The sequence below is a fragment of the Lontra canadensis genome, unplaced genomic scaffold, assembly GCF_010015895.1.
Source record: "Lontra canadensis isolate GAN:19392208 unplaced genomic scaffold, GSC_riverotter_1.0 scaffold4, whole genome shotgun sequence".
NCBI classification, from domain to species: Eukaryota; Metazoa; Chordata; class Mammalia; order Carnivora; family Mustelidae; genus Lontra; species Lontra canadensis.
Window position 1 is genome coordinate 31,145,737 of NW_022630998.1, and position 16,654 is coordinate 31,162,390.

A 16,654-nucleotide genomic window follows, 5' to 3' on the forward strand; every position below is an offset into this window, starting at 1 on the left:
TTTTATTTTCATAAGACAGAAGTTTAATGATTAGGACTGGAAGTCTATCCCAAAAAAGCCCAAATGACTGGCTTAGTTCAGATAGAACCATACAGGATCAAACCAAACTGCAAAACAAAGGAAGAGATGCCAGGAATTTGAATCAAATTACAAGGGTACAGGCAGAAACAGCTGGAGATTCATAGAGAACCAAGTACAAGGAAAAGCAAAAAGGTGGGCCAATCAAGATGCAAAATTCAGTGTCGGGTTAGCAGAAATGGGTCAGGAATAGCAAATTCAGATCCCAAAGGGGTTAAGTGAGGCACTGAGGTTTGGAGTGATGGGCTGCCGGGCTGTCGGGGCTCGCTGGTAGAGCGGACCAGGCTCTACAGGGTCTCTGCAGTTACATCAGTCTGGACCCGGTCCTAGGGCCACCTCTACCCCCACCTCACTGTAATGCATACGGGAACTTCTAAACACCTAGACCCAAGGGTCTCCATATAGCCTTTTTACACATCTTCCAGAGCCAAAATGGTAAAGAATTTCCCCCTGATGTTCCTACAGCAGTGTTCAGAGAAGATGAATGATTACTCCTTACTTATAACGTCTTCCACAGGAGATGATCAAGTTAACTCCAAAGAGGTAAAATAATCATTTTATCTTCCGAGATTTCTGGTGTCCTCTTCTTTGGATATAAAAATGTACACTAAACCTTCACTGAACATTAAGGTACAAACTAAAAGGAGGGGAACTATCAATCTAAGAAAGCACAGTGGATAGTGGCTAGACAGAAATGTATATCCTTTGAATAATATAAATCATGAAATGTCAGTATTAAAGACCCTGTGACCAACTGAGATGCTTGGAAAGATTATGATGGAAGAAAAATGACTGTATTACACTCAAGTTAGAAAGTCAGTATTTTTCCATTCGTAAAAACTATGATCCCAATGCACCAAGACCTCACTCCCTAATAATAATTGATCAAAGGAGAGAGTCTTCACTGCTTACCTGTATTACAGTCAGTGAAAGATCAGAACCTGTAAGAACCTGCCAACAAAATACTCCAGACAAGTGCAAAAATCTATGAAGTATAAGGAGTATAGGCCCCACACTATAAAGAAAAGAAAATCTTACAGCTTTTTCTAAAGCATCAATCAAATCAGAACGAAGTGCCACAGAGAGGATTTTGCTTTATGAAGTGCTGGCTTCCTTCAAGGTCATTCATGACGGTGATGCAAAGATGTCTGCAATACTGTGCTTTCAGTCTCGACACTAGAGAACTGCCTAGGGTCCTTACTTAATGAGTTTACTAGCGTGGCTTCATCTTAATAGAAGCAGTTGAGTTCTCAAAAAAATTTTTTTAATCTCAGCTCAGTGCAGTCTCTCTCACAGGTACAAAAAAAATAAATAAATAAACAATACACTTATTACAAGGTAATGAATACTGAGTCAAAATAAATGTGACATCCAAAGGGCCACTAAATATTGGCATGTCAGTTTCTCTCATTGTGCTCTCTCATTATTCATCATTTTGCTTAAAATCCACAAAATATTTATCTTTTAACACTGAACTTTTTTTTTAGGCTTTTTTTTTTTAAGATTTTATTTATTTGACAGAGAGAGATCACAAGTAGGCAGAGAGGCAGGCAAAGAGAGAGGAGGAAGCAGGCTCCCTGCTAAGCAGAGAGCCCAATGCGGGGCTCGATCCCAGGACCCCCAGATCATGACCTGAGCCGAAGGCAGAGGCTCTAACCCACTGAGCCACCCAGGCGCCCTTAACACTGAACTTTGTATCTGTTGCTCTCCTTTCTCCTGAAGACACCATTCATTAACTAAACCTCACATCTCCGAGAGACAATCCAAGTTACAAAGGATATAAGAATCCTAAACCAAGAGACTGTGAAGCTAGATTTGACTTAGGGAGCAGATAAATCTGAAAACGTGGACTTAGGGGTGCCTGGATGGCTCAGTGGGTTAAGCCTCTGCCTTTGGCTCAGGTCCTGGCGTCCTGGGATCGAGCCCCGCTTCGGCTCTCTGCTCAGCAGGGAGCCTGCTTCCCCTCCTCTCTCTGCCTCTCTGCCTACCTGTGATCTCTGTCTGTCAAATAAATAAAATCTTTAAAAAACAAAAGAAAGAAAAAAGAAAACGTGGACTTAGCATACAAATCTTTTAACTGTCAGAAAGTACCGGTACTTTCACATTACAAAGGAAGGCAATCAATGAGCACTCTCCATATATTTAATATGTTACTTTATTCCTATCACATTGAGGGGATCCGATTTAGTCTATTATTCTACCAGTGTGTTTTACTTGATCACGCTGTCTAGCCTTGCAGCGGTGAGAGCCATCACTGATGACCACGCATATATTTACCAACCCTTCTGGTTATACTTAAGTAGTTCCATGGTAAATGAGCTTCTCTGAGAATATCATTATGATCAGAGGCCCTCAAATGGATCACCATGTTTTGTTTTTCCTCCTATCACACTCAGAGTACAAGAACTATATGGCCAGGAAAAACAAGTAAATTCCAGAGAGATTATCAAGGAGCACCCCAGGAGGGGCCAAGAACTTCTAGTGGTCTCTTTAGGTCTATTGTCTAAAATAAATAAACAAACAAACAAACAAACAAATAAATCCAAATAACACTGTTGAAAAGAATTTCACAATTTAAAAGTGTCATAAAAAACTAAATAATGATACCCAGTACAAATAGTAATATTCAATGCCAACAATGAAAAAAAACCTAGAAAAGCTAAAACAGGCTATAAAATGACAGCCAAACTACTTTTGTTTTCCAAACTCTCCTGAGAGTTTTTCAAACACTCTCCTAAAGCACTCTTCCTATGAGAGCTTTATTTCTTTTGGTACTCTTTAAGATAACACCTGATGCTCAACAGATGCTCAAAAATATTTGTTGAATGAAGCAGTGAATGAAAAAAAAGTGAAATTAACTAAAATATAGGCACTAATTCCCTGAGGTTAGTGAAGTACCATTTAGTATGTGGAAATAATATTTCACAAATCACTTAAAAGATAGAGAGCTTAGCATATATGAATTAGTCAATATTCAAGACATTTTTGTTTTGGAAAAAAAATTATTTCCCTAAAAATCTTTAATTTATGTACTCCAAGTTTACTTTTATTACACTAAGCAATAAACTATATGATAACATAAAGAGATGTCTGCAACTAAACATTCCTTATTAAGGTGTTTGACATCTAAATCTACTAAATTGCATATATAATATAGTATAAAACCTTCAAAATACAAACTAAATACAAGCTGAATAACTTCTCTTAATAACCTCGACCACACTGAAAACATGTAACCTTATTATTTAATGTGGTTGTTGGATATCCACTCACAGTATCCTTTAATTTCTCTCACCTGCATGTTTTCAGGAACTGATAAAACCCTAGTCCAGCATCTCTATGTTCTCCTATGCAAGTTCTTTATATCTAGCCCTCATGGTATTTCCAACTGTCTGCCTTAAACAAAGAGTCCTTGCTGGCATTGGCTTGTTGCTAGTCAGTATTTAGCTCTCTCTTTCTGTAGCTAAGAGAGAGCAACCATCTGCTTCCCACAGCTTTTCATTCCTATGATAGCTTTCTGCTCTTTCCTTTTCCAACTCAGAAACAGAAAGCAAGAGATAAAACAAAGCATCTTAGGTCCACAACAAGATGCACAACACCCAGGAGAGTTTCCTCCCAATCAGGAAAATGCTTCCTTAGCAACCAAGTTACTAAGGCCAATTAACCTCCTTTCTCTATCAATATTCAATTTACATTAAAGCCCTTTTTGGTTAAGCCCTTCAGTTTTACAATGAGCTTTCTGGCAGAGAAAAAGGTGCTTCTGTCTTAAAGGAGCCAGGCCTTTTCTCATGACTGTAAGGGTGAGCTGAACATAACACAAGCGGTAGGGGATTTCTTAACCTGATTGAAGGGGCTGAAAACACAGAAAAGGCACAGAAGTTAAGTGCAATCAGTCAACATATAACTAAAAATTTCAGAACAAGCAGAGATTGGACATTGCGGAAAACAAGAGATGGAAAAGATGCTTTGTAGTTGGCCATTGCTTCATACTTGCCTTAGCTGATTTATATCCCTTCTCATGACCAACAAAGCCCAGGTTACCACTAAATAACCACAGTATCAGTAGAACACCAGAGGAAAGATGCATGGAAGAGAGGAGCACAGACAGCATAAAAACTGAGAAATTTCCTTTGAGACAAGAAAGTTAAAAATTGGAACTAGTGAAACAGCACTTCAAAGTCATGAACGATTTCAGAAGTAGTAAGAACTATAACACATTGAAAGAAAAGGAGGGGGTTTTCTAACAACATTGTACAATTGTACAACGATAATTCTCCCCTCAAGATTTCACACAGTCAGATGGAGGTTACATTTTTTTTAAGCCTCACAATTATATTTATTATACTGTTTCCAGTTAAGATAAAGAAAGCTTGACAAATATTATACAATAAGTAATTAGTTGTCTTCTGATGTTCATTTTCCAGGTCTTAATGAAGCAAAATCCTTTGTTGAATAATTTTTAAGTTTCTTTAAATTCTACATACAATGCAAAATGGAACAACTTGTATGTAGCAATTTGTAAGGGGCACTATCATAAATCATCCTTCGGCAGTTTTGGTAGCAGCTCTCCAATATCAACATGCAACACCACTGTATCTCAAAACAATCCTCGCTGCTAACAGTCACAACACAGAATTTTAGAACCAGTTGTGTTTTCCACTATTGTCAATTAACCATTGTAGGACTCAATCCCCCTTGCACACATTTACTCTGAAACACTAAAGCTGCCTTAAGATGCACTAATAAAAAATACCATTTCTTATTCTTGCACCCATCACCCTATCTGATCCTCACAAACCACCCTGTGAGGCAGGGACTGCTTCCACACCCTTCTACTGCGGCCGTGTCCAATGTTGAAAAAGAGCAGGGAAAGGAATATAAATGTTATGAAGACTGCCCGCAACATGTGTTTTACTTTCACAGGACTGGCCAGGTGTTTCTTCTATGACATCCTTTAATGCACACATCAACCCCACGTAGGCACAGCCTCTGATTCCCCATCTCCTGACGCCCTTAAGTATTTGGGGCCCAGGTTTACAGACAAGGGATATGAGGCTCAAAAAGGTTCAGTAACATGTTCAAAGTACACAGTTAAAATGAAGGGAATTTGGGATTTAAAACCAAATTTGCCCAACTCCAAAGCCCTTGCTCTATCAACCATGCTATGCCACAGGCTACCCAAAGCTCACAACAGCCTAGTTAGACTACTCTCAGAATCCTTTCGACTAACATTAGCAATCACCAAAAGTCTAGGAAGCATTTTCCAAGTAAGAGTCATAAGCCATTAGCAGGTTCTGAAATCAAGTAGTGGGCCTCAACCAGCATTTTTTTTTTAATTAAATACTGCAGAATAGATTAGTAAAGCAGGTTATATAAAAACAAATGATTTCAGAAATCTCAGTTTCAAGCATATGCATGTGGAGTGTACTGGGTCCTGCTGCAAAATATATTTCTTGTTGTGGGTTTATATCAAAAAGTTGGAAAGCCACTGATCTCAGAGGATGCTCTCACATAGAAAAAGAACATGGAGAGACTTATCAAGGGACTGGAAACTATTCAGTGTTCAGCTTTGTTCACTTAAATAACATCAGGAAATACAACACAAGACAGGAAGTCCCTTCTCAGACAAGACAGAAAAAGGATTACCTAGAATCAGCATAGGAGGAGGATGCTGATTGTATAATTACACACCTCCTTCAGCAGCTCCAGTCCATCAAGTAGATAGTATGGTTTATTTTTTACAGCACTAATTATGTAATTATCCATAATATTAAATCAGTTCCACCTGATTCAGTCTATCACAGGTTTCCTGAAACATTCATTTGTTTATTATTTTTAAAAAGAACACTAAACTACCAATCATATGTAAAAGCTCCAGTGTGGAAACTGTATAAACTTTAAAAAAAAAAAAAGATCTGTCAAATAGGACATTTTTGGTCCTTTGGGATATATGGCAATTGAAATTTCATGTTATTATACCTTGGAGCCTCCATAAACAACTGATTTCAGACAAGTATATTCTCGTTTTTTTCTTTATTATTTCATTATTTCATAAAATGCCTATCATGCAGCAATAACGCCACACTGCATATTTTCACAAATAGCTTTTCTATAGAATAAAACTTTCTATAGGTTGTTCTTTATAATACCCCTGGTATACCCCTCATTCAAAATGAGGCCCTGAGAAAGTGCTCTAAAATAAGTAAGCTGTGGATCCTGTCCTCAAGGAGCCAGCAGTCGATTAGGGGAGATAACACTAGATACCACAGCTTCCACTCAGCTGCTTCCCATCACCTCTGAGCAAAGATATAAATAACCCCAGCTACCAGCCATATCTGCAACAGCCACAGAACATCCAGAAAGACTCACCAGATACCTCAAGTAAGCAAGAGACTAAAACAAGGAACACGGACAAGGACCAGGGCTAAGAGAAAGCATTCATATTATAGGCCTCATCTGATTCTCCCTCCCACATATTCACACTACCTCTCCACTCTGCCTTACCCCTTAAACTTGTCTGACATACCCGAAGCCATTCATCCATGAAATGCGAAGAAGATCCCGCACACTCCAAATTGGTTGTGGCAGTCACTCAGGTCCTTCTCCCATTTTTTGCCACCTAACCTCACTGCAGTCTCATCTATGCCGAATTTCAAACCCATGACACCATCATTCCCTTTACTCTGAGGGGGTGGGAGGGAATGGGTGGGGAGGAGGCGGTCCATGTTTGTACTACACTTCCTGGTATTTCAACCTCAGCTTTCCTTAACAGGCTCTGACTTGATCTGTACTCCTTACTAACTTGAATGGAAATCCCAAATTCAGGAACCTAACAACACACCAACAACCTGGTAAATGCCCTAACATGGACAGCCTACTACTCCTCAGAAGGGGAGATTTAGACAAACCATGCTAAAAACTCAACTACTTCTCAAACCAATTTAAAGTCTTAAGATTCTCACATTCCATCCAAAATTACTTTTAGTGCACAGCCCCTCTTGCTTCCCACCACTGCCTTCTATACTTACCACCATGTAGCTCTCCTACAGCCATTCCCAAGAAACCAAGATGTAATAAGCAGTTACAAAAAAAAAAAGAAAAGATACTAGACTCCGCCTGGCAGGTTAATTCCAACACCTTGTGCCACCAAGTGAGTATGACTTGGAAAAGCATTTTTGGAAGTTAGAATCACACTTCAAGAATGCCCAGCATATGCTACAGCCTCTTTCCTAAGTATTGAGAGTCAGTGTAGAAACAAAGATCGGTCGACGGGTTCATAAGGCAGCCAGAGGGACAGAGGGACAGATGGAATTCCAGCCCTCCAGTTTCTCACTGCCAGATTCCAACCATGTGTTTTTAAGTCAGTCTGACTTGTCAGGATGCCAGCTGTCAAACTGAAAAGCTATGGGCACTTCAGCTTTATTTGAGGTAATTGCCCAAGATCCTGATGAGCTGTTCTACAATCGTGACTACTGATATGGTTTCTCATTTCCAGCCCCACCCTTGCCCTCTGGATTCATCTTTGTTTGCATGAGGTGACCTTCAACACTCCCCCATGGACTCTGATTCAGGGAAGATATTAGCCACAGAGGAATAATGAAAATAACCTGTTAGAATAAAAACAATCATTTGTCACCAGTGTCCCAGAGGCAAAACGGATAGAAAATTTAAGAAGAATGGGCTTAATCAATCATGTCAAATGTTGTAACCTGGTCACACTAGATGTGGTGATTACAAGGTAACTAGTAACTTAGAATAAGTCAATGTCCATAGCTTGATTTTGATAGATGTCAACAGAAAAAGAGTTGAAGTTGAAAGGAGTGACAAGAAGGAAGGGATTATAGATTATTTATTCAAGAAATCAGGTAGTGAAGGAAAGAGGCGAGATAGGATTATAGAAGAAGACTAAGAAGTGGCAACCTAAGGATGGTGTAAAGGTACAGGACCATGGAACTTAGGTATTGTGGGCATTACTGAGACGGCAAGGTCAAGACTAAGAAAGAAGGTAAGAGAAATAAAAAAGCGACTGGTATCTTCGAGGGTCTTGAGACAAAAAGGGTGTACAGAGCACATTCAGAGGGAGAAAAGTGAATACAGCTGAAAATAAGGAGGTTTATAAACAGGAGAATTTCATAGTTTGAGATCATCATGTATTTTTTCCCTTTTGTTTCACATCTAACAGACCTGAAGGGAGGTTGAAAGCGAACTATTTAATAAATAATTATTGGAAAAAAAGCATTAATAATGTCACTTCAGATTAGTCAGTGGTCATGTTAACTATCTCATCTGAGAATCGTCCCTTTCAAATTACAACTACTTTACTTTTCCTTCAAAATAAGCAAGGGACGAGCAACAAGAGTATAGAGACCACATTTAATCAGCCAGGCTGCTATACCCTCTGACCCATGAGCCAAAGAAGGCATTCTTTCAGGCATCCACCTGGATGTTCTTTATATAACACTGCTGGCTTGACAGCCTTCCTACTCTTCCCAATCCATTCTAAACTATAGCTGAGACAAACCTGTACTCTGTATCCAAAGGCTCCTTTGGGGTCAGCTAGAAGTGGATGTGACTTCTCAATGCTTATCACAAATACAAAAGACTAAGAATGTGCTAAGAGCAAAGAATACCTCTAAAACAGTAAATCAGCAAGCACCATATGAAAAAACGTAAATGAAGTTCCCATACCCCATTTATGCAATCAAAAACAGTAACTCTTAAAAACACTTTGATGCCTTACTCTTAGAGTTTTTTTCCCCTTCACTTTTCACTTTGAAACCTTTAACACAGTCCAACAGTTTAAAGTAAGACTATTATTCACCCTTAGGCACAGAAATTCAGAAGTAAACTTAAACAAATATGCCTGGCACTTCATTCTGTAAGTACTACTTAATAAATAGCCAATAAGTTAATAATGATAAAATATTTATTCTAATATTGTGCAATATATTAGGAGACAGGAAATTCTAGATAATTCAAACCACAAAAATCAAAATATAGACTATATTAGTTTTTGGCATTTTTTAATGCCAGGCACTAATGCTTCTAAGAACACAGTGGTGATCAGAGTAATCTAACCAGATCAATAGTCAGGTTCAGAACCACTAATCCAATCTGAAAATGTATTGTTCTCTCCCTGCAAAATAATCCATCTGCATTTTTAATAAAGGCTCGTTAATAGCAGGCAGTTCAGGTACTAGTGGAAGAAATATTGGGGGCTATAGAGTCCTATTTTATAAGTAGCAATCTACATGTATGACTGTCCCTAGTTCTGAGCAATGGTTCTGTAGTAAAATAATACTCGATACAATAGTTCATCTTTATCTGACAATTAAAAAATCCCCTACAAGCAACTAATTTCATTCAAGCTACCCAGAAAACAACCCTCTAAATATCTGAAGATTATAGTTCTCCATGCGATCACACATTTCCATTGTAACATTCAATTTCTTTAGAGTAAATATATGACAAAACTGTTTTTGAGGAAAATAGGAAATTATGCTAATGTATATTTTTCACTCCAGAAAATATTTTTTTAATTAACCTGTTCAATTTAACTAAGATTTAGACAATGTATCCCTTTATACACATGGCATTTCCACTGGCTAAAAAAAAAGGGGGGGGTAATAAGTACCAAATAATGGTTTTGGTTTCATTTATTTTAGATTTAATTATAAAATCAAGATATCCTGCTCAGAAATTCTCCATGAAAAAAGACCCACATAAAGTTTGAAACCGTCTATCAATCCATTAAATATATTTTTTAAAGCTATTTCATGGAAAGCATCTCAAATTCATTAGAAGAAATGGGAGAAACATGTCATTAGAACAATTAAAGTAATACATTAGGTGTCCTTCCTCAGAAACAATTGGTTCCTGTTAGAGCTTTACAACTGAACATAAGCATTCCACATTGAAAGCCTGTCAGATTTTTATACAGAAATACCAGTTCAGTATTCTCTGAAGTACGTATCTACGACTAGAAATAATCTTACTTTTGATTTTAAAAAAAAAACCCTCATTATTAGAACTATACATAAAGGAAACTTTCTGATATAATGCGCTGCTGAGTTAAAATACAATGAGTGTATCAGGTGCCTTTATGAAAGCTGTTTTACAGCTTGATAAATAGAAAAGGAATTAGCTATCTACCTGAATTGATTCAACTTGATTTGTCTCAAAAAACCAGATTCTCACTTTGCTCTGCCAGGGAGAACAGAGTACAGAGAATTTCAAACGTAGAAGTAACTTTAAAAAGCTATGTAGGTTATAGGTTCTCAATGAACCCAATACACTCTCTGAATTTTGCAAAGTGATATTTATTCAGGTACCAAGGACCTAGAGAAGTTAGAGGAGTCAGGAGAATGTGCAACATTTCCCTGTAAGACCCTCTGGCTTCACAAAAGAAACTAAGTTGCTTTAACACCCCTAAGATTTCATTAGAGCAAACAGTTTTAGTGCTACATCTTTATGTGTAGTTTCTGATGAGTTCTAAGAATAAGTTAACACTTCTGTCATATAGTAAAGAAATATAATTTGCATAAAAATACTACCTCTAGTATAATAATCCACATTACAATTAGTAATCCTAATTACAATTAGAGTTGTAAATCCTAATCAGTCCTGATTGGTTTTGAGAATGTCCTATACTCACCACTGTCAAATAGCACATCACTCTATGGCATATATTTACACTCTAAATTAAATAAAATCAAGATTTGCTTTGTCTTTTAACTTTTTCAAAATATCTGAAGAAAAACACACAAGTGGGATTGGGTCTGCTATGTTAATAGTTATTTTCTTTTAAAACTCATTTACCTATCAACATTAGATTAATCATATCAATAAATAAACACTGAGTGACTACTATACATGCTTCCATCTGTGTCTACACACATTAAATATAAAAGATTTTCTGGCATTTTAACATTACTTTAATAATTACATTTTCAAATATTGGGGGAAATCATGCTTATTACTCATTTACATTTACCAACATGTTTATACTTTAGTCCAAAAATAGCAGTTGCTTTACAGAAAAACTGTAAACACTGAGAACTGTGGCTTGTCATTTATTCCATTATTAAAAAAAAAAAAAAAAAACACCACGATATTTTGACATAGGAATCTATTTTGGACATACAAAATAGAACTCATCCTAGAAGCCACTTAATAAAATCCTTAGGGCAAATGAGTATATTTGAAGACCTGGTTACCTCAGAAGAGCATCATTCTCTTGAATATGTTCTTTTGGCGATTGAGATCATCTCCAGTTACTGATTCTCAGCTTTATGCTTCATGGAATTTATGATAGGTTGTTTTTGTTGAGGGCTCTCTATAATATTCTACCTGCCCTGGACTAAGGAAAGTCCCAGTTAGTGAACTCTGAGGCCCTAGGACAAAAATCCTTTTTCCAGTAGCATACTATTGCTATTTTTATGACTCTATCATTTTCATAGTTTTAAAAAATGTAATGAAGGTGCAACCTGAGGCTCTAAAGTAATGAAGATAGTAAATGAATAAATAAAATATGCTCCACACCCATCTCTAATACCTCTTCAAGAGGAAGAAATGGAACTTTAGCAATCTAACTTTAGACAGAAGAATCCAAACTGCAATAATATAAAAAATAATTGACCAACTTAAAATAAATATATATAGGTGCCTGAAATGAATTAAATAAAGGCCAAAGTCTGGGCATCTCCATTCTATGAAAATGATTCAGATTTTCATAAATGAAGAAGTCAGAGATAAAATGAAAACATGCAAAGCAATGTCAGCCAGAAAACTAGTTCTATCAGTAAGAATTTCTCAGATAGGGGCGCCTGGGTGGCTCAGTGTGTTAAAGCCTCTGCCTTCGGCTCAGGTCATGATCTCAGGGTCCAGGGATAGAGCCCCGTGTCGGGCTCTCTGCTCAGCGGGGAGTCTGCTTCCCTTCCTCTCTCTCTGCCCGCCTCTCTGCCTGCTTGTGATCTCTGTCAAATAAATAAATAAAAATCTTTAAAAAAAAAGAAAAAGAATTTCTCAGATATTTTCCACTTTGAGCCTTCACCAATCATTTTTACTATTGATTATTAATAGTCAATGCCCATTTTGAATATCCATCTCACTGTTTCCTTTTATTAAGAGTGGTTTAATGCTATACATGATAGAAAACTATCACCTTGTTTCTCCGCACTGGTTACTGAAGTCTTTATTAGCCAATGAGCCAAATTGGAGTTAACCTAGAATCCTACAAAATATTTTTAAAGCTTAGCAGTTATTTTGCAATAATATACATATGTATTTTAAAGGTTTATAATGACAAATTTTCATCAAATATCTGTCTAATTGACATATACAGCTGTGTTCCTACTTTCATTCTTAAATTATTACTTAATTTACATAAGTAAGATTTCAATAAAGACTTTCACAATAAACTCTTATTTGTTAAAGCAGACCAATTATTAAATGTTTTTTAACATTGTTAAATAAATGATCAAATCTTAATTTATCTAAGAAAAATATTTAGGTAAATCCAAAAAATCATATGGTGATAAAGTGAAATATTAACACCAATATCCACTTACAGAAATAAGTGTTACATAAGATATTTCAAGGACCAGAGTTGTGGGTCCTGGTGAAAATATCAAGATTTTAAATTGAGGGAATGGATTTCTTTCAGTCACTGATAAAATATCTTGTTCAAAAACTGCCAGAGTCTTGGTTTTTATTTCACAAACTCAGAAATGTCACAAGCAAATCATATTAACTACTCTCAATAAATGTTATCTAATATGATTAAACTATAAGAATTCCTGTTCTCCCAAACCAGTACTAAAGAACACCCTAGTAAATTTAGATTTCTGAATACCATCTTATTCTTTTAATCATCATTTTGAATTGCATGTTAAAAATGCAAAGAAGGTAATGATTATGATTCTCACAAACTACTTCACTTATATATTCCATTATATGTTGCTTTGCTTTTAAAAATCCAGTCAGGGGCGCCTGGGTGGCTCAGTGGGTTAAAGCCTCTGCCTTTGGCTCAGGTCATGATCCCAGGGTCCTGGAATCGAGTCCCGCATTGGGCTCTCTGCCTACTTGTGATCTTTGTCTGTCAAATAAGTAAATAAAATCTTTAAAAAAAATTTTTTTTTTAAATCCAGTCATCAGGGTCACTTGGTGGCTCAGGTCATGATCCCAGGGTCCTGGGACAGAGCCCTGTGTTGGGCTCCCTGCTCAGCAGGAGCCTGTTTCTCCCTCTCCTCACCCTGCTTGTGCTCTCTCTCTCTCTCTCTCAAGTGAATAAATAAAATCTTTTAAGAATTAATAACTATAAATAAACAAATAAATTTTTAAAATCCTGTGATTATCTACATACCATTGTAGATACTCTTATTTCCTAAGAAATTATGAAACCAGCTATCTTTCTACAATCAAGAATGCTGATTCTGGTTAGAACAAGGAAGGACAAGTTTCCCACATTATACATGGCCAAAATTAAAAAAAAAAAAAAACAAAACTGAAACAACTATTAGAATATCTTTAAATTGGAAACAGAGAGATATGGAACTTTTGGGCTTTAAAGTCTAAAGAGAATTCAGAGGTCCCCTAGCTTAGTCTTCTCTACAGTGCAGGACTCCTTTCTATAATAAAAGAGGTTAGGTTATAGGGCAGTGGCCTAAGGATAACCTACAGCCCATAAGTATAGTCTACATGACCTCCACAGTTTATGTTTTGTTTTGTTTTAATTAAGCCAATGCACAAAAATCCAGATCTTTGCCTCGTCTTTAAAATCCACCTGGAGCTGCAGGTCTGCTGCCCCTATTGGATGAGTCATGCCTTCTCCACTTCTCCACCGCATTTCCCATCAGCGCATTTCACTCACCCATCATCCGGCTGTGTTTTAAGCAACCAAGCATTTCAGTTGATGACCACTCACTACACTCACTCTGTTGCTAAACATCATGAAAGGGGAGGAAGCATACAACTTTGCAAGTTGACCAATTTCACTGTAGACAACGCTAAACATTATTGAGAATTTCTAAAATAATTTCCAAACACAAACCAGTTCTGTCCTCAGAATCAAAGTAAGCTTATTATTCTCTCTTCCACAGAACAGGCTTCTAGATATCTGAAGACAACTAACTTTCCCAGGTCTTCACTTCCAGCTTAACATCTCCAGAGCCCCAAATATTCCTCATAGCAATATATGCAAGCCTACTTATGGCCCCTGGGATGTTTCTCTGTCTGAATGAATTCTACTTATGATAAATATTCTATTTATTATGATTTCTCAACTCTTACTTGTATGTTTATTATATATTCTAGTTATCAGAGCTCTTCATATGTAATAATGAAATATTTCCTTGTTCTACATCAATGGTTCTCAAACTTTTTGGTCTCAGGACCTGTTTTCACATTTAAAATCACTGAAGATCCCAATGAGCTTCTGTTTAAGAGAGTTTTATCTATTGACATTCACTGTATTAGCAGTTAAAACCAAACTTTATAATTAATTCATTCATTTAAAACACATGTTAACATAATCGCATATTTCTATGAAATATTTCTTTGAAAAATAAACACCTTTCCAAAACAGCATTGTCTCCCTCCTTTCATCTAAATACAGAACTTAAATATATAGTTCCCTGAAGATATCTCATTTTGTTGGTTTCACATCACTCTTTGGTAGTGGACACTAGTGATGCCCATTTTAGCTCCCTTAAGGTCAGTACACCCATCCTCACTTAGCTATTTTGATTGTTAGCTGACAACAACACACAGCAGAATTAATAACACTGGAGCCACCTGGTTTGGGAAGCTACCTTCATCTCCACTTTACCCAATGACTGAATGACAAGCCAATAACTGTCACAGAGTACAAAAGACCCATCCCAATGACACAAAGTGGAACTAATTCTGGGTGTAGTTTGTGCTCCGTAGCTTCCCACGGGATCAGATCAGTTAGTTTCTAACAGAGACCACATTCTTCCTTAGCTTTTATCCCTTGTCTTATTCTGTTTCTGTCACTCTCTTTCTTCTAAGAGCCCATCCCTAACAAATCACTTGAACAGGCAACTCCATCCCAGGCTCTGCTTCTGCCAAACCCAACCTGAGACATCTTTCATCCCACCAAGATTATTGTAATATTGACTCTGTCATATATCATATTAATGATCTAACTAATGATCTAACCATCTCAGCTGTACAGCATCTCAAATATGCCAAGCATTCTATCATAGATCAATGCAGTGGTTCTCAAAATGTGATCCCTGATCAGCAGCTACAGTAGAATTTGGGAACTTGTTAGAACTGCAAACTCTCAGGCCTTATTTCAGACCTACTGAATCAAAAATGCCATCATAGAGATGTGCCATCATTAACCAATCCATTATTGTTTTACATTTCAGTAGTTCCCATTTCTTCCTAGTAAAAATAATGTTGAGACGAATATACTTGCAGGTAAATCTGTGTACATTTCTAATTATTCTATGGATATTTGTCTGTAATCTACTTTGAAGTAAAAATATTAAATCAAAAAATAAGATGTACTGATAGATGAATAGAGGGACAGATATATATTAAAGCAAACACAGCAAATGTTAATGGTAGAAACTAGGTGATAACAATAAGGATGTTGACTGCAAAATTTCTGCAACTTTTTCATGTTTGAAATTTTTTAGAAAATGTTTAAAATGAAAAATGTTGAAAAGACTTCTATTTTATGAAGTTAATTCCTAGAATTGGAAAAAATTGTTCATAGTATGTGGCCATCTTTATACTCTGTGAAGTTAGAACATCAACCAAAAAGTGTCAGTTCCCTCACACTGTCAACACCACATTTTAATGCTTTCCAATCACTACCAATGTGTCAGGCATAAACTGGAAATTCATCTTTAAAATCACCATTTCCATGTGCATTTTTAAAGTTAATATATAATGAATTGAAAAGCTTCCTAAAATGCTTGGCCTCAGATTTGATGTTGGCTATTTGAACTATGAAGCAGTAATCAGGATTTGAGTACCCACTCAGGGGCACTCAGCTTATTACCAAATACAATACCCTCAAGAATAACTTGCAAACTGAATTACACTGGCAAGAGTTACTTCAGGGCAGTGTCCTATATGGGTGGGGGGAGGGGAGAGCTAACGCTGGATTGCCAAATCAGACTGATTTAACAGGTCCCAAGAAAGGGCTCTTCCTTCACAAGAAAAGTGTCCTCTGCCATTTACCAGGATGCTCAGAATTCCAAACATTAGTATTTTCTTCCACTGTGTTGAAACAATTAGATCTCTACTAATTCTATTTTAGAATTCAAGTATTTTACTTCAGAATGGGCTCTCCAAAATTATGATATATCCATAGGATGGAATGCAATGAAGCCATTTAAAAAGAACTATGGAATTCTACATTTACTGACATGGAAAGATCTCCATGATATATGACTTGTTCATTGCAAAAAAGGAAAAATATATATGCGTCTGGATGATAGAAAATGTGTGGAAGGATATTTACTAAAATATTAAAAGTGGCTATCTCCAGTTAAAGGACATATGGGAGTTTTTTCTACTCTTTACATATTTCTTTATT

General features: G+C 36.6%; 1 protein-coding gene across 7 annotated transcripts in view; it reads right to left on the reverse strand.

Moving 5' to 3' along the window:
• ATG10 (autophagy related 10) overlaps positions 1-16,654 on the reverse strand; it is a 306,219-nt gene that overhangs the window by 147,995 nt on the left and 141,570 nt on the right. The window lies entirely within an intron of this gene.